The sequence below is a fragment of the Pinus tabuliformis genome, chromosome 8, assembly GCF_031772625.1.
Source record: "Pinus tabuliformis cultivar Carrire ecotype Pingquan chromosome 8, CPIR1, whole genome shotgun sequence".
NCBI lineage: Eukaryota > Viridiplantae > Streptophyta > Pinopsida > Pinales > Pinaceae > Pinus > Pinus tabuliformis.
The window spans coordinates 53,063,594-53,082,925 of NC_142294.1; the positions used below are offsets into that span (position 1 = coordinate 53,063,594).

The 19,332-nt window shown below is 36.3% G+C and overlaps 1 protein-coding gene across 1 annotated transcript in view; it reads left to right on the plus strand.

The window, feature by feature from the left end:
- The window catches only part of LOC149234107 (uncharacterized), a 253,079-nt gene that overhangs the window by 151,486 nt on the left and 82,261 nt on the right, over window positions 1-19,332 (plus strand). The gene's annotated exons all lie outside the window — the stretch shown is intronic.

A 19,332-nucleotide genomic window follows, 5' to 3' on the forward strand; every position in this document is an offset into this window, starting at 1 on the left:
ATGTTTTGTAAACTGCCCAACCAATTTTATCCTATGATCTAAATCTGGTCACCGAACTTAATTGCGAAACCTACTACCACAGTGACCATAGAGTAGTTGAGTTTTACAGAGAGATCCCTCTCCGGGTTGAAGGGCCAACTTTCAACCTAAAAGAGGTCTTAGGGTTTTTCTTGCAGCCAGGGTTTTCCCTAAGTGATAACATTTTGGTGCCTTTGCCGAGGACGCAAAATTTCATGTCAAATCATCCCTAGGAGAACGATAAAGATCAGACCTCTGAGGGCAAACAGAGATTTGGATATCAGTTTTGGCTGTAAGGTGTTTTCTTTGGCGACTCCATTTTCAAGAATCTAGAGTTAGAAACTTCCATGGCGACTCCATTGTCAAAAGGATTCATAGCTCAAATTATTCAATGGTTATTTTACTAGACCAATGAAGAATTCAGACGATGCTACTATTGTTTCAAGGTATGCAAGTTTAGATTTTACAGTTATTCCTGGTTTTCCTAATCATCTACCCAAAGATGAATGTTTTATGAGAAATGGACCAAAATTTAGCGGTGATGATTTGAGCTTGACTTTGAAACATATTGCAAATTTTCATGACTTTACGATCTTCTTAATGCCAAGTGTGAAGATGTATACATGAGATTATTTTATGATTCATTCCAAGGGAAGTGCAAAAATTGGATTGAATGTTTGTTTGCGAAGTCCATAACATCCATAACAAGCTTTTGGGTTATCTTCTTGGAAACATGGATGGAGAAAAAAGAATCTGTAGTAGATCATGTTTCCATTCAAGGTTTTAGAGAATGGAATGATGGGTATATTGATGGTGAAGTGGATAAATTTTTTTTTCTGCATTCTTGTCCTCTTATTTAAACTCATGCAAATGTAGCTCAAAAGAAAAGATTAATTTCTTAGAAGAGTATTCCAAGGAAGTTCAGATAGAGCTTGCAATCTTAGAGGATCAACAAATTTTTCCATATCAAGATCAGTGTTTTGGAATTTTTTCTCAACAACAACGAAAGGACATATTGCTTGCCTCTGTTATTGAGAGTGGGGAATTTTCTGTTTTAAATTATGAATTTGAAATAGAAAACAGATTTGAGAAATTCAACCATGATTATCTAGTCATTCAATACCTTGAGGGTCATTAGATAGATCATTTTTATGACTACATAGAGGGTTTTTTCAGTTTGAATTTTCAACAATTTTTTCGATGTGGATACAAATTACATCATGAGTTGCCTTCGCCATTATATTGTGCAGTTTTGATTTTGTTGAAGCATAGTAAAAAAAGCCATGGTATTTGAGCAACTACTGGATTGGTTGCATTGGCATTTTTGTATTATTTGATTGAGCAGTTATTTCAACAGTTTAGGATAGGTTGGTGTGCCAATAAGCTCAACGCTCTGAGCATGTTTTGTAGCAACTTTCAATTTCAGTTTTCAGTTTGCAGTGTGCACCAATGTGGTACAGTTTACAAGTTGCAGAGTTATTGGTTGGGAACTGCCCAATGGATCAGGCCTCTAGACAATGGGGTTCTTGCTGCCATCTATGACCGACAACATCCCCGTGAAGCCAACTGTTATCACATTAATTATGTTTTTGAAAAGTTTTTAGAAAACACTAATAGTGTAAGTGTTAGCATTTTATTTGTAATAAACGGGGAAACCATTGTTAGTGAGATTATCAGCTTATTAATGGTTTTGCAATTTTTCTCCAGAACAATGCGTTGATAATGGGGCTATCAACATTTATCAACTGTAGAAAAATGATTATTAGGAATACGCTGACAATGGGCTTATCAACGTTTTTTTTGTAAAAATGGCCAGTAAAAAACTCTATTTTTCCTGTACAACACAGTAATTTTGGGAACGCCTTCTAGACAAATGGAAACAAATTTTACGAAACTAAAAGAAGTTTTTGTCCACAACGGACCCATTTAGAAAAACCTATCTCTTTTTTCTAATAGGTATTATGGTTTGAAATATTCGAAGGAATATTTAAAAGGTTGTTTTTCATAATTTTACAATCTTGTTTTAGTAATTGTTTTCAAAATCATATCCTGGATAAATGAGAATGAATTTTACAAAATCGAAAGAGGTTTTTGTACACAACGAATCCATTTAGAAAAACCTCTCTCGGTTTTCTAACAACTATCACGGTTTTGTATCTTCGAAGGGATCACTAGATCCTATTTTTCAAGATTTCGTGAGGAAAAAACTCATGCACATTTGTTGACTTGGATGCCACCTCACCAAGTTCGACTTGCTAATCCTTATCTCCAGTCATGACTCCAGCAACAACATGGTCTTTAGATGCAGATAGGATCAGGAAGTTTTCTATATGCATGTATTTGATAAAGTATGTTATTATTTTTAGACTTTGTAATTAAGTTTGAGACTATAATCCTATGATCAATTTATGTAAGTTCTCTAAAATAGTTTATGAAGAATGAAGAAGGGTTGGAATTTTATTGAAAAACATATTTTCATTATGGTATATTTCAGCAGTCTTGAATATATTTACAGTTTTTATTGAACATTTTGTAGGAAACTCATGTGTTGTAGTTCCCTGTTAGTTTCCTCTTTGTTATACAAACTTTCTTTCATGTCTGAAAATGTTAGTATCTAAGATTGGATTTCATTTATGCTACTTTCTTGTATTTATCAACCATTAATATTTGTTGCCTCAGTCAGTTATAAACTCTGTTTCATTTCAGTTCTCTTCTTCCAATTTCTCAAACAGTCAAAGGATTTGCTGCTATCATGCTTTGTTAAGTTATGGTATGGTCTATGCTTATAACAGTTTACTTCTTTTTCTTATTATATTCCACAGATTAGCAATCACATGTACATAAAGTAAAGTGCAGATAGAACATTAAACGATCGACAGAAAACAAGCCAAGACAAGAGACACAAGATGTGGCGGGTAGCCATGGACAAACCCCACAATGTGTGGGGAAACCTTTTGATCAAATCTTCTTTTATCTTCAATAATTCAACAGAGAGAAATAGTACAATAAATCTGATTTATATCAGCAGTAGCAAACCTTAGATCAACGACATCAGCATTAGCGACTTCATCATCAAAACTAGGGCAGTCGATATCTCACAAACCGACCGTTCGATCGGCTTGATTCCACGACCAAAAGTTGCAGCCTTCAGAGGAGGTTTAGATGAACCTACAACACAGTTCAGATGAGGAGATCTTCTGGTCCACGCAGGTCAAACTTCACTTCTGCAGTTGCAGCTTCAGTTTCAGCAACTTCCTTCAAACTAGGGCAGTTGATATCTCGCAAACCGTCCGTCGGATCGACTTGATTCCACCACCAAAAGTTGAAACCTTCAGAGGAGGTTCAGATGAACCTACAACGCAGATCAAAAGAGGAGTTTTGATGGTCCACATTGGTCAAAGTTTGGATTTGTAGTTGCAGCTTCAGTTTCAGCAGCTTCTGGATTCACATGTGTGAGAGAGAGGGACCCTTTTCTGCGCAGTAGAGAAGAGACTCTTTTCTGCGCAGTAGAGAGAGAGAGATGTGATGAGATGAGTGAGTGCAAATGAGGAAAAGTCCTTTTGTATTGATACAAAACTGTTGATGTTTGAATAGATGCAACTGTTGGGCTTCTGAGCCTACATGAGTTGTAGGTCGGCTTGATAATAATTCCATAATCAAAATAAATTCATATCTCTATGAATACTTATCGGAATCGGATGATCTTTAGATCAATCCTACACCTCTCGACGAGAGGAATCTAATGAACATATTATCAACCATGAATAAGATCACCCACATGAAGTTTGGCCCTAGTTGCTAATTTTAACATGCTTTTTATAGCTTGCTCATTAGATCTGTAACCTTACTTGTTTAGAACTGGACTCCATGCCTAATGGTATGTTTTGTAAACTGCCCAACCAATTTTATCCTATGATCTAAATCTATCCACCGAACTCAATTGCAAAACCTACTACTATAGTGACTATAGAGTAGTTGAGTTTTACGGGGAGATCCCTCCAGGTTGAAGGGCCAACTTTCAACCTAAAAGAGGTTTTGAGGTTACCTTAGGCTTTTTCCCGCAGCCAGGGTTTTCCCTAAGTGATAACAGATTGGACAACATAAAATGATTATTATCTGCCTCTAACCAAGAGTGACCAAATTCACAAATTCACCTAAGAAACACACAATGACGCTCAATTATGGATTAAGTGCTTATATGAGTGGATTTAGTGCAAAGAGAAGGAATCTTAGAGAGTATGCAAGAGCTTACATGGGACAAGCAATTGTTAGATTCCAATGTTTAACAAGCTTCTTAAAAATAATACTTAGAACCATGAAACAAGTAACCAATAAGAATGTAAAACAATGAGAGCACTTATACTACTTGTATTCTGATGACAACAAGAAGTTAATTACATTTAGAGCATTCCTAGATACAAAGTAAGATGTCCAATGCAAACAATGGAAGTCCAGATGCCCTATAAACTCTACCAACACAAGATCTTGATTACTTTAGCTCTCTTATGGTGCATCTTTCACTATTGTATCAGATCTGATCATACTTATTATGTAGAGTTACTAGTCAATAAAATATGTGAAATTCCCTTAAACAAGATTAACCCAACTTATGTTGTTGATTCCTTAATATGTTAGACAATTTATGAATTGGTTTTAAGCTAGATAGAATGAGATATTACCACTGTTATGAACTAGATAAGACTGCTGTAGCAAACAATGAAATGAGCAAGGGTTTAGAGGTCAAACCAAAGGCATTGGGGCCTTGAAGGAATTAGCCCACTTGCCAAAATTTTTCCAATATCTATGGCACCTGAAAACACATATATGTAACCAAATTTCTCCGCAAAACCACCAAGAATTAGCTCATAAATCAAATGCCAAATCACAGAGGTAAGAAGAGGGTTATGAGGCAAGGAATGAGGGCTAGGAGAGAGGAGATAAGGCCTAATAGGTCCACGGTTAGGCAAGGAAGCCCAAATTAGGGTTGCGGCTAGAGGTTTAGGGGCTGCCAAGGCCACGACAAGCCTAAAGAAGGCTGCCAAGGCTTGTGGCAGGGGTCACAAAGGGAGGCCAAGGCCTCAAAAGGCCTGTGGCTAAGCTGCAAAAGGGAGATGGAAGGGGAAAGAGGGCTGAGTGCGCTGAGAGGAGGGTAGACGGAGAGTTGGAAGGCCTTTTCAAGCTTGTGGCAAGGCCAAAAGGGGAGGTCGAGAGTGATAGGAAGGAGGCTGAAGGCCCTAGGCCCCACGACCTGGCCTATAAGGACCAAAAATTCCCATGGCAGGGAGGATGAAGGTAAGCCGAGGCCTAATTAGGCCCACGACTTGCTGAAAAATGTGTAAGTAGGTTCGGTCTTCATATAGATGAAATGTACTTTTGATTCTTGTAAAGTGTAAAATGAAAGAAAAATTATTATTATTATTTTTGGAGCATGGGTTTCATGCTCAAGGTCTTTTATTTTATAGGTCAAGCACCCATTGAGTGCTTCTAGGGTTTGTCCTAGGTCAAGAAGTCAAAAGAGTCATTGTCATAAGTTGAGGACCCCATCGGGCACATTGTAACTTGTAAAGAAAATTATTTTTGTCTTAAAAAGTGTCTTGTCAGGTTCCTATACCAATAGGTGTCATATATCATGATTGACTTGGTTTAGCTCTGAAATATGTTCATACCTTTGCTTGTTGCAAAGGTTTTCCATATTTGTGAAAAAAAAAAATGAAAAGAGGGTATGTCCTAGAAAAAAAATAAAAGGACAAAAAGAATAAAGAAACGGTCAAAAAGGGAAAAAAATGAGCCCCAACAAAAAGAAAAGACCATGAAAGTGTGCAAATCTAAATGCCACTACTTTTTTACTTTTGTATAATAAAAGATTGTGTGCAGCTTGTCACCTATGCCACAATTCATGAGTAGTCAAACAGTTTAAGCTTGACTAGTTCATATTTTCAATTTCATGTTTTAGAAGTAGAGAATAAAGCTCTGGCCAAACAGTTTAATCTTGGCAGATAAGTAGATAGGTAGAGTAAATAAAAGGAGCTCAACAGTTTAATCTAAGCCCTTGGATGTAATAAGTGTAGATTTAGATAGATATCACTATGCAAAAGAAAAGAAAGTGTGAAAAGGGTTTGCCAGTCTAAGTGCACCCTAATAAAGAAGTGAAAATGCTAGGATAAAGTAGGTAGGGTAAGTAGATAATGGTTGCAGAATGAATGTGTGGTGAATGGTTAAGTTTAATGCTTAATTCTTTTACTTTCATCACTAGACAAGGGCATGTATCACATGGAAGGCACATCAAGCAAGCAAATTCAAAAATAATTAACTTCCCTACTCATTTCCCCCAAATTTTCACTAATTTCCCCTAAGTGCCAAGGTATCTATCAAGTTAGAGGGGCTCAGAGCATTTCTCTGACTATTTGAGGGACTAGAACCTCAGCCCAATAATTTGGAATACCTAAAGTGCTTAAGTCCCCTTCATCAACATTTACCCCTCCATAAAGTCACTCATTCCTATAATAAAGCCTTTCTTAAGTAAAATCATATTTTGCTAAGGGAAATTAAAACATTTTCCATATAAACCCTCATATTCACTTAGCCTAACTCTTAAATGTGTATGATGAAAACATTTTACACTTAGCGCGCATTCATATTACATAGGTCATATTAACCACTAATTAATATTATTATTTAATCCCCGAAAAAACACTACCCGCGCCCGTATTATTATATAAATCCCAAATATTACATATCCCATCCCTCAGTTCAATATAACCATAATAAAGTCGATAAACATAACTAATTAACCAATCTGTGGTTGATTAAGAACCCGACCCCCGTCATGCTAAAACAAGGATTAATTAATCCTCACGATTAATTAATAAACTTTCGGACCAATTGCTTTACCCCCGATATGATTAAAACTTTAATTAAATATTGGGCCCGCCCTCCGTTAACCTTCCGCCACTTCCCATTGCTGACCATCGTCTGATCGGATCCCTAAGATCCGACGGATATCGCTCATATTGCACACGCTTTTTAGTCGATTGTTAGCGTGCGATGTGGGCGGTTTCCCAAAGAGTGCTGATGCTACGTGTCGAAAGATGTGTGGAATCGCGCAGCCCCCCCTTAATACCAACTACCTCCCGAAAGCTGTGCGATGAAAACCAATACCGCTCCCGCATATCGCCTCCACTAAACGACAAAGCTGCCGCATCAGTCAGTTAAAGCCAACTTTCATTTTCGATTACCCACCAATATCAACAATTTACCCGTTTAAACACGAAAACCCCAGTTTTGCTCGTTTTCACCTGATTGTGTAGTGAAACGCTATGTAACCCAACTGCACCACCTGAAGCCTAAGTTAACCAATTCGAGCATGGTTTACCTTCCGAAAAGCACTTTGGACTCACTCCTCAGATCTCTCAAGCTCAAATGAAACCTTTTCAACCTCCCTTGCAAACCAATGATTTCTTAACAAATTGTTTTGTTTTACAGGTGATCAGAAGACCACATCCTTGGATAAACAGTTTTAATACTAGTCATAATACTTGTTTACTCCAAGATTGTTATCAAGTATATTCAAAGAGAGATGGAAAATGAAACACAATTAAAAGACAAGCAAAAGAAACATGGAATTAAAAGGATTTACTGTTGAAACAGAGAGTAAAAACCTAAAATATACAGTGAAGTTAAAAGGACACAGTAAAGAACAATCAAAGTGTATCAGGATTAAAGAGTATCAGATTGAAGACCAAGTCAAGTAAATCAACTAGCATGAAGATAAACAGCAGGGAAGACAGTTACAAAACAGAGCATACAAATTCATGTCAAAGTGAAGATAGATGAAAAAACAGAGCAGTAAAAGTAAAAAGTAAACAGTAAACAGTAAAAGTAAACATGAAGACATTAAGGGTTAAACAAATATGAAAACACTTTCACCAGCTACAATGAAGTTTTATCCAAAGTAAAAGTGAAAAACAGTTGAAAGGAATTTAAGGTTAAAAGATGAAATCAGAGCAGAAATGGTACATTCTTAAGAAATTTCCTGTTTAAGTCATAGTTTTTCAGAAACTATTGTGGCCAATCCAAGAAGTATTTTGAGAAACTGGAGGAGGTTTTTGTTTCCTAACAGGCCAATCTACAAAATCCTATCTCACTTTTTACACAGGTATTACCAAAAAGGAGATAAGTGCATGTCTTCATAGCCTATTTTTCAGTTTGTGCAAAGTCCTGTTTTTGACATCTTTTTGCAGAGAATATTGTGAACAGTTGGAGCTGAATTTTGGGAAACTGAGAGAGGTTTATCTCAAAAACATTCTTATCTACAAAAACTTCTTTCACTTTTTACATATCTATCACAGATTGAGATATACAAGCGTATCATTGGACCCTAAGTTTGTAGAATTTCTGGGGCAGAATGCACAAAGGAAGGATGCAGTTAGTGACTAGGATGCCTCATCATCAACTAAGAGTTGCTATCAAATTCGACTTTCTCTTCTTTGTCACCATAAATCCATAGAAATAGTGCCAAATAGATTCATTAGTTTTGAATGTCCTTTATTTAAGTTCTATTAATGTAAACAGTTGGAGATATTTGTGAAACTAATCTTGATATTTTTTCAAGATATTTCAGTTTACAATTAGTATAAATACTTCTTCATTTGAAGTATTTTGGGTGGATTCTTAGACATTTCCGTAAACTCTTTATTTTGTAATAGAAGTGCTATTGAACAACTATTGTATGGCTGGCTGGACAATGTAATAAAACAAAGGACTTTTATAGGATACCTGTGTCAAACGAGAAACAAATAAGTATTCTATATCTTATGTTTCTATAGTTTTCTTGTTTAAATATTCATATGTGTTCCATATCTGAATGATAAACGAAAAAGTATATTTCAGAAAGAGCTTTACTGCATTTTGTCTTTAAAATCGTTTATATTCTTAATGTTTTCTTCTAAGCTATCATAGGTAGGGAATTCTTAATTGCTTCCTGCTTTTTAGTTTATCACTGTGGCCATTTAACAAAGAATTCTTAATTGCTTTTTGTTAATGATCACCCACTTTCCCTCATATTGAACTTTGTTGAAGGATTCTTAATTGCCCTTCCTCTTTTTCAAGACCATTTCACCCTTTAAGCTATCATTTGTATCTTGTTTAGCTATCTTGCCTTATGAAGCCCTCCCTTGTTGAATCAACTTGATCCAGTTAAGCCATCCTCAGTTGACTCCATAGCCCAATGGCCTGAAATACCTTGTTCTATCCATCTGCTCCTGAAATCCACCACCAAACAAAATCGAAACCCCCAAGGTTCCATAACTAGCCTAATATCTCACAAAACAAAGCTAAATCATAAAGAGAGATCCCTCTTTGAGTACAGATTAGCTAGATTCTGTACTTAAAAGTTGTTTTGTGGTTACCTCAGACCCCTTTCCTTCTTCTTACAACTTCAAGGAAAATCTGAGTGATAACATAGTGGCGACTCCATTGGGGAAACCAATTCCTCAGTCAAAACATATCTTTAAGAAACTCAAAAGTTTGATTCCAAGCATCTTAAAGAATTTTTAGAAGTTATTTTACATATCCATATTTTACATACCTATATAAGAAAATGTTAAAAATTTTGAAATATGGCTTCCTGGAGAACTAACTTTTTCTTCAGAATTGTTTTACAGGTTTAGATCTGATCTATGATGGTGGATAGTGATCAGACACACAAATGTTAAAATCATCCACCTGGCGACTCCAAAATCAATTCTACAATGAAGACTCCACTGGAGGAATGAACTTGAAAGAACTATGTGAAAAGATCAGGCTTTTAACTTGGATTGTTATCCGAGACATTATGTTCTTTCTCATCAAGAAAATCTTTCAATATATATAGTATTTTAGAGAAGATCGTAGATTAGTTTTTAATTATTTTCTTTTGGAAATTGTAAATATAAAATATCCTTGCACATTTGAGCATCATTCTTCTAACTCTTTTGATGATCATTTTCCAATCAAGAAGCCCCAAACAATCAAGACTCCATTGTTCAAAGATCCAGAGCTTCAAATTTCAGAGAAATTCCACAACCAAATAATCCATATTCCAAAGCATTAATAGTGAGACAGGATGACCGGGTTTGTGGAAAATCTTTCATTTGATGAAATTTTAAATGAATTCAGGGATGAGTTATCAAAATTTCAGCTTGATGAAGATTTTTTAAGAGTTGTGTTTATAATTGTCAAAATAAGAAAATACTCTCATGAAACTAAAATGTGTTTTCTTAATTTAGTTGTTGAAAAATATGAAAATGAAATTAAACTTTTGCATTCTCAAATTCAATCATATAATTTCCGAGATCCTAAAGAATTCTTACAAAATCTTCCTTCTCCAAACGAAAAGGAAATTGTACTGCCTTTTGATTTACAGATTGAGGATGATTATGCTTTCAAGAGCAAGACTGAAGAAGTAGTTTCAGGGTTTAGTATTGAGGATACAACTGATCAATTAGACATTGAAGGCCTAGAAGAAACTATCATACTTTATGCTTTTGTTGATCCTATAGCAGATTATATGGAGGTTCTTCTCAACTCAAATTCTTTAACATGTTTTCTCTATGAGGACCAAATACATCAGCAGTGGCCTTTATATATCACAATTTTGATTATGTGGGTACATGATCAAATTATGCTTCTGATTTTACTGACAATCAGTCAAGCAGTTCATTTGTTTCTGCAGTTGCTTGATTGGCTTCATTGGCATTTTTGTATTATTTAATTCAACCTGATTTTCAATAATATAGAGTAGGTAGGATTTAATTAGATTATGAAATAAATCCTAAAAGATTTGAATCCAATCAAAAGGCCCTAAGATCTTGATGATTTACTAATTTGGTTTGAAGGTTGCAACACCTTTTAGTTTCAGGTCAGATCTCAAAGTTGTGCAGGAAAAGTTTAAAAAGATTTTTAATAAAAAGACCAAGGCTGAAGATTCCTACCTAAGTGACAAGGTGCTCAAGTGGGATTCAAGAAGGGAGAATAAAGGTTTGGTGTTGATTGGATGGTAATTTTGGAGTTGAAGCCTGAAGAGAAGGCCCTAAGCTCCAGAAACGTTACTGTCATACATACAAATAAAGCAGCAGGAAAAAGGAGATTTGCAGGGCATAATCACAGTTTTTCAAAGGCCGCTACTCTATTGTTCTTGACTTTCCCCAGCGAAAGCCATCCCCAAGTGGAGCCACTGTTAGGTTCCTATGCCAATAGGTGTCATATATCATGATTGACTTGGTTTAGCTCTGAAATATGTTCATACCATTGCTTGTTGCAGATGTTTTCCATATTTGTGAAAAACAAAAAAAAAATTAAAAAATGAAAAAGAGGGTATGTCCTAGAAAAAGAATAAAAGGACAAAAAGAATAAAGAAAAGGTCAAAAAAGAAAAAAAAATGAGCCCCAACAAAAAGAAAAGACCATGAAAGTGTGCAAGTCTAAATGCCACTACTTTTTTGCTTTTGTATAATAAAAGATTATGTGCAGCTTGTCAGCTATGCCACAATTCATGAGTAGTCAAACAGTTTAAACTTGACTAGTTCATATTTTCAATTTCATGTTTTAGAAGTAGAGAATAAAGATCTGACTAAACAGTTTAATCTTGGCAGATAAGTAAATAGGTAGAGTAAATTAAAAGAGCTCAACAGTTTAATCTAAGCCCTTGGATGTAATAAGTGTAGATTTAGATAGATATCACTATGTAAAAGAAAAGAAAGTGTGAAAAGGGTTTGTTAGTCTAAGTGCACCCTAATAAAGAAGTGAAAATGCTAGGATAAAGTAGGTAGGGTAAGTAGATAATGGTTGCAGAATGAATGTGTGGGGAATGGTTAAGTTTAATGCTTAAATCTTTTACTTTCATCACTAGACAAGGGCATGTATCACATGGAAGGCACATCAAGCAAGCAAATCAAAAAATAATTAACTTCCCTAATCATTTCCCCTAAATTTTCACTAATTTCCCCTAAGTGCCAAGGCATCTATAAAGTTAGAGGGGCTCAGAGCATTTCTCTGACTATTGGAGGGACCGGACCCTCGGCCCAATAATTTGGAATACCTAAAGTGCTTAAGTCCCCTTCATCAACATTTACACCTCCATAAAGTCATTCATTCCTTTAATAAAGCTTTTCTCAAGTAAAATCCTATTTTATTAAGGGAAATTAAAACATTTTCCATATAAACCCTCATATTTACTTAGCCTAAGTCTTAAATGTGTATGATGAAAACTTTTTACACTTAGCGCGCATTCATATTCCATAGGTCATATTAACCACTAATTAATATTATTATTTAATCCCTGAAAACACACTACCCGAGCCCGTATTATTATATTAATCCCAAATATTACATATCCCATCCCTCGGTTAAATATAATCATAATAAAGTCGATAAACGGAATTAATTAACCAATCCGTGGTTAAATAAGAACCCGACCCCCGCCATGCTAAAACAAGGATTAATTAATCCTCACGATTAATTAATAAACTTTCGGACCAATCACTTTACCCCCGATATGATTAAAACTTTAATTAAATATTGGGCCTGCCCTCCGTTAACCTTCTGCCACTTGCCATTGCCGACCGCTGTCTGATCGGATCCCTCAAATCCGACGGATATCGCTCATATCGCACATGATTTTTGGTCGACCGTTAGTGTGCGATGTGAGCGGTTTCCCAAATAGTGCTAATGCTACGTGTCGAAAGATGTGTGGAATCGCGCAGCCCTCCCTTAATACCACCTACCTCCCAAAAACTGTGCGATGAAAACCAATACCGCTCCCGCTTACCGCCTCCACTAAATGACAAAGCTGTCCCATCAGTCAGTTAAAGCCAACTGTCGTTTTCGTTTACCCACCAATATCAACCATTTACCCGTTTAAACACGAAAACCCCAGTTTTGCTCGTTTTCACCTGATTGTGCAGTAAAACCCTATGTAACCTAGTTGCGCCACCTGAAGCCTCTGTTAACCGATTCGAGCATGGTTTACCTCCTGAAAAGCATTCTGGACTCACTCCACAGACCTCTCAAGCTCAAATGAAACCTTTTCGACCTCCCTTGCAAACCAATGCTTTCTTAACAATTTGTTTTGTTTTACAGGTGATCAGAAGACCACATCCTTGGATAAACAGTCTTAATACTAGTCATTATACCTGTTTACTCCAAGATTGTTATCAAGTATATTCAAAGAGAGATGGAAAATAAAACACAGTTAAAAGACAAGCAAAGGAAACATGGAATTAAAAGGATTTACTATTGAAACAGGGAGTAAAAACGTAAAATATATATTGAAGTTAAAAGGACACAGTAAAGAACAGTCAAAGTGTACCAGTATTAAAGAGTATTAGATTGAAGACCAAGTCAAGTAAATCAGCTAGCATGAAGATAAACAGCAGGGAAGACAATTACAAAACAGAGCATACAAATTCATGTCAAAGTGAAGACAGATGAAAAAACAGAGCGGTAAAAGTAAAAGTAAACAGTAAACAGTGAAAGTAAACATGAAGACATTAAGGGTTAAACAAATATGAAAACACTTTCACCAGCTACAATGAAGTTTATCCAAAGTAAAAGTGAAAAACAGTTGAAAGGAATTTAAGGTTAAAAGATGAAATCAGAGCAGAAATGGTACATTCTTAAGAAATTTCCTGTTTAAGTCATAGTTTTTCAGAAACTATTGTGGCCAATCAAAGAAGTATTTTGAGAAACTGGAGGAGGTTTTTGTTCCTAACAGGCCAGTCTACAAAAACCTATCTCACTTTTTACACAGGTATTACCAAAAGGGAGATAAGTGCATGTCTTCACAGCCTATTTTTTAGTTTGTGCAAAGTCCTGTTTTTGACATCTTTTTGCAGAGAATATTGTGAACAGTTGGAGCTGAATTTTGGGAAACTAAGAGATGTTTATCTCAAAAACATTTTTATCTACAAAAACCTCTTTCACTTTTTACATATCTATCATGGATTGACATATACAAGTGTATCATCGGACCCTAAGTTTGCAGAATTTCTGGGGCAGAATGCATAAAGAAAGGATGCAGTTAGTGACTAGGATGCCTCATCATCAATTAAGAGTTGCTATCAAATTCGACTTTCTCTTCTTTGTCAACAAAATCCATAGAAATAGTGCCAAATAGATTCATTATTTTTGAATGTCCTTTATTTAAGTTCTATTAATGTAAACAGTTGGAGATATTTTTGAAACTAATTTTGATATTTTTTCAAGATATTTCAGTTTACAATTAGTATAAATACTTCTTCATTTGAAGTATTTTGGGTGTATTCTTAGACATTTCCGTAGACTCTTTATTTTGGAATAAAAGTGCTTTTGAACAACTATTGTATGGCTAGCTGGACAAAGTAATAAAGCAAAGGACTTTTATAGGATTCCTGTGTCAAACGAGAAACAAATAAGTATTCTATATCTGATGTTTTTATAGTTTTTTTGTTTAAATATTCATATGTGTTCCATATCTGAATGATAAACAAAAAAGTATATTTCAGAAAGAGCTTTACTGCATTTTGTCTTTAAAATTATTTATATTCTTAATGTTTTCTTCTAAGCTATCATAGGTAGGGAATTCTTAATTGCTTCCTGCTTTTTAGTTCATCACTGTGGCCATTTAACAAAGAATTCTTAATTGCTTTTTGTTAATGATCACCCACTTTCCCTCATCTTGAACTTTGTTGAAGGATTCTTAATTTCCCTTCCTCCTTTTCAAGACCATTTCACATTTTAAGCTGTCATTTGTGTCTTGTTTAGCTATCTTGCCCTATGAAGCCCTCCTTTGTTGAATCAACCTGATCCAGTTAAGCCATCCTCAGTTGACTCCATAGCCCAATGGCCTAAAATACCTTGTTCTATCCATCTGCTCCTGAAATCCATCACCAAACAAAATCAAAACCCCCCAAGCTTCCATAACTAGCCTAATATCTAACAAAACAAAGCTAAATCATAAAGAGAGAGCCCTCTCTGAGTACATATTGGCTAGATTCTGTACTTAAAAGTTGGTTTGTGATTACCTCGGACCTCTTTCCTTCTTCTAACAACTTCAAGGAAAATCTGAATGATAACATGTCTAAAATCCAGATACCCTCCAAGACCAAGTCGGCCTGACAACTGGCAAGTCGACCTAAAGGAAGAGCCACGTCCACCCTTGAAGAGCCTATAAATAGAAGAGAACTTGTCCTACTAGAAGCACATTCATTCACCACTCATTCTAGCGAAGGAAGAGGAAGAAGAAGGCAACGAAGGAGGATGAAAAAGGAGATTTGTCTTTGGGTTAATTTTCTCTCGCACGTGCTAAGCCAAACTAGGTTTTCTGAAGCAATACCTAGGGTTTCTATATTCAAGTTCGATCATGGAGAAAAGGAGACAAGTGGGTCAATCGAAGGTCACCAAGGGTAATCCTCATGCTCCTAAAGTGAGGGAAAGTCAAGCGAAGGTCAAAGGAGGGCTCAGAAGGCAGATCGAAGCTCACACGTGTGGCAGCAACAATTGCTGGGGAGGTCGAAATTTCAAATCTGAAGTGGAGGCCAAAATTTTTGTAGCTGGAGGTCGAAGAAGTGCTATTGGAAGAGATTTGACTGGGTTTGACAAGATCAAGGTTAGCACATCATCCGGAGAGGTTGGTCTTGGTCTTGGTCTTGGAGGGTTCTGAAGTCAATCTTAAGGTCTTGGAATTCGTCAATTAAAGAATCTATAAGGAAGAGAAGAGATTTGTGGGTTTTCCTCTCAAGTGGAGAGGTTTTGGCCCTGGATTGCAACCTATATTCTGTGTTCTTGTTCTTCTTGTTTTGGTAGTTGTTTGGTGATTCACACATATAATAATAAGTAACAAATCTAATAAGTAAAAAAACATCACAAGTACTTTTCAAGTAAAGAGAAATATATATAATCACTGCCATTTTGATTTCTCAACATGGTATCAAAGCTAAGGTTGACTAAGGGCATTATGAAGATCTCCACTACATTGAAGACTCAAGGATAGAGAATGCTAGAGTAATTGGTATCCGAGAAGGAAGACTCTACAGGATGATATCTCCTCTCGCACAAGCTTTTGTTCACATTGAAATAAGCCTGTGTGAACTTTGGCATAGAAGATTTGGTCATCTTCATTTCAAAATCCTTCCTACTCTAAGCTCCATAGTAGATGGAATTCCTGAATTAAAAGAAGATCACAAAGGAGTATGTAAGGGATGTGCATTGGGTAAGAATACCAAGAGACCATTTGGACATAGTGCTTTATAGTTAAAAGAAATCTTGGATCTCATTCACTCCGATGTATGTGGCCCTATGACTCCTAAATCACTTGGAGGTCATCTATATTATGTCACATTTATAGATGATCATTCAAGAAAGACTTGGGTTTACTTAAGAAAAACCAAGGACAGTAATTTCAAAATTTCAAGAATTCAAAGCTGAAGTAGAGAACTTTACAGAAAGAAGAATCATGGAGGAGAGTATACATCCAAGGAAATTATAGCCTTCTGTAAGGAATCTGGGATTAAGAGGGAGTTGATAGTCCCATATAATCCCAAACAAAATGGAGTTGTAGAATGAAAGAACCGATCCATTGAAGAATGTGTAAAGGCAATGTTACATGATCAAAATCTACCAAAATTTCTGTGGGGTGAAGCCACAAAGACAATAGTATATATTCAAAATCGAAGTCCCCACAGGTCATTGGACAGCATGATTCCCGAAGAAGTATTCACTTGGAAGAAACCAATTGTAAAATATCTCCGTATCTTTGGGTGTCCTGTATATATTCATATACCAAAGGACAAAAGAAAGAAGCCAAATCCATCAGGCATAAGAGGAACATTTGTTGGCTACAACAACTGCTCTACGGGTTATATGATCTACATAAAAGGACACCATATAGAAGTAAGTCTAAATGTCATATTTGACGAGAGTATTGCATTCAAGAAATCTAAGGTACTTCCCATGGACTCTGATGACGAAGAACTTCCAGTATTTGAAGAAGAAGTTAACAGGGAAGAAGAAGAATCTCATCACGAAGATGAGGGTCCCAATGAACCCATTCAACCCGTGGTCCTCGAATCAAGAAAGAGACCTAACTATTTGAAATCTACACTACTTGATGCAGAAGGTCATGGGGCAACGAAAGGCTCATTTAGAGAAAGCAAGAAACCCAAGAGATATTCTGGGTATGCTGCATACATGACAAAACTAATAGAAGAAGAGCCATCCACCTTTGAAGAGGTTGTCAATCATTAGGAATGGAAGTATGCCATGCATAAAGAATATCAATCTATAATGAAGGATTGGGTTTGGGAGATCGTACCTAGGCCCGAAGACAAATATGTGGTAACTCCCAAGTGGATCTATAAGATCAAACATGCGACAAATGGCAGTATAGATAAGTATAAGGCAAGATTTGTGGTTAGGGGCTTCTCTCAACATGAAGGCATCGACTACGAAGATACATTTGCTCCGACAACAAGATATACAACGATTCATTCATTGTTTTCTCTGGCATCATCGATGGGATGAAACATCCACCAAATGGATGTTAAGGCTGCATTTCTGAATGGCACAATATATGAGGAAGTCCATATAGAGCAACCCTTGGGATTTGAAGTTAAAGACATGAAGGCATATGTTTGTAGATTGAAGAAAGCATTATATGGCCTCAAGCAAGCACCAAGGGCATGGTATACTAGAATGGATGCATACCTACAAAGGATAGGCTTCACAATTTTTTTTGCTGATTCGAACCTTTATATGAAGGTTGTAGATGGAGAACTTGTAATCATTCTTTTGTATGTAGATGATATTCTCTTGACAGGTGTAGAAGGTTGAATTGAAGAATGTAAGAAGCAACTAGCAACAAAATTTGACATGAAGGATCTGGGGTTGATGCATTACTATTTGGAACTAGAAGTTTGGTAAGGCCCTGATGAAATTTATCTGGGTCAAGGAAAGTATGTGATCAAGATGTTGAAGAGGTTTGACATGATGGACTACAAACCTATGATCACTCCGATGATCACAAACTTGAAGAGACTAAGGAGTTTCGAATCGAGCCCTGTGGATCCTTTCAAGTATAGACAACTGATTGGCTCACTGATGTACTTGGTGAATGCTTGACCAGACATATGTTTTGCAGTAAGCATTCTCAGTCAATTCCAAGTGGAGCCAAAGCATGATCATTGGATAGCAACAAAACACATACTGAGATATCTGTAAGGAACTATCCACTATTGCCTAAAATATGATATGGGGAATGATGTCCACCTAATTGGATATGCAGATTCTGACTGGGGAGGCAACGAGCAAGATGGAAGAAGCACTACGGGAGGATGTTTCAGTTTGGGATCCTCCATGATCTTAGGCATGAGCAGAAAGCAAGACACAATTGCTTTGAGTAGTGTTGAGGCTGAGTATGTTGCAACCTGTGAAGTAAGCAGGGAAGTGGTCTGGTTAAGGAAGTTTCTATCCAACCTATTCAAAGGACCGATGGAACCTCCATTGATACGTTGTGACAACACTAGTTGTATACGATTGTCTGAAGACCCAATATTTCATGGAGAGACAAATCATATAAACAAGAAGTATCACTATATTCGAGAGCTATTACAAAATGGTGTGCTGCAACTACAATGTACCTCCACTGATGAGTAGGTAGCTGACATATTAATGAAATCTCTTCCTAACAAGAAGCTTATGTACTTGAGAGACAAGCTTGGCTTGGTTGATATATTGTCCCTAGTTGAGAGGGAGGGATAGGCACATCATTATTTTCTTCACTTGTGAAGATAGAATGGAGGATTGGGTAACCATCTGGCATTCGATACTCTTTGAGGACGAGGTAGGGTATCCAAGATAAGAGTAGTCGTGGACTGATATTCTTTGAGGACTAGCTATCCAAGACAAGAATAGTCCAAAGAAGGTCATACTCGGTGAACACTTGGGTGGAGTATACACCTTGAGAGATAATGATGATAGTGTCTATAAATCATTGGTCTCGCCAACATTGTGCTCTGATCTTGTGGAGAGATAGAACTGTTAGCCAAGGCCTTGCCATGTGACAATGCTATTTGATATGATGCTAGGCAAATGGGTTACCAATCTAACTCTTCTTATGAGATCTCTTCAGATTGAGAATGTCCATGTACCATGTATAAATACCTCCCTAGTTAAGGAGTGTTGAAAAATGTGTAACTAGGTTTGGTCTTCATATTGATGAAATGTACTTTTGATTCTTGTAAAGTGTAAAATGAAAGAAAAATTATTATTATTATTTTTTGGAGCATGGGTTTCATGCTCAAGG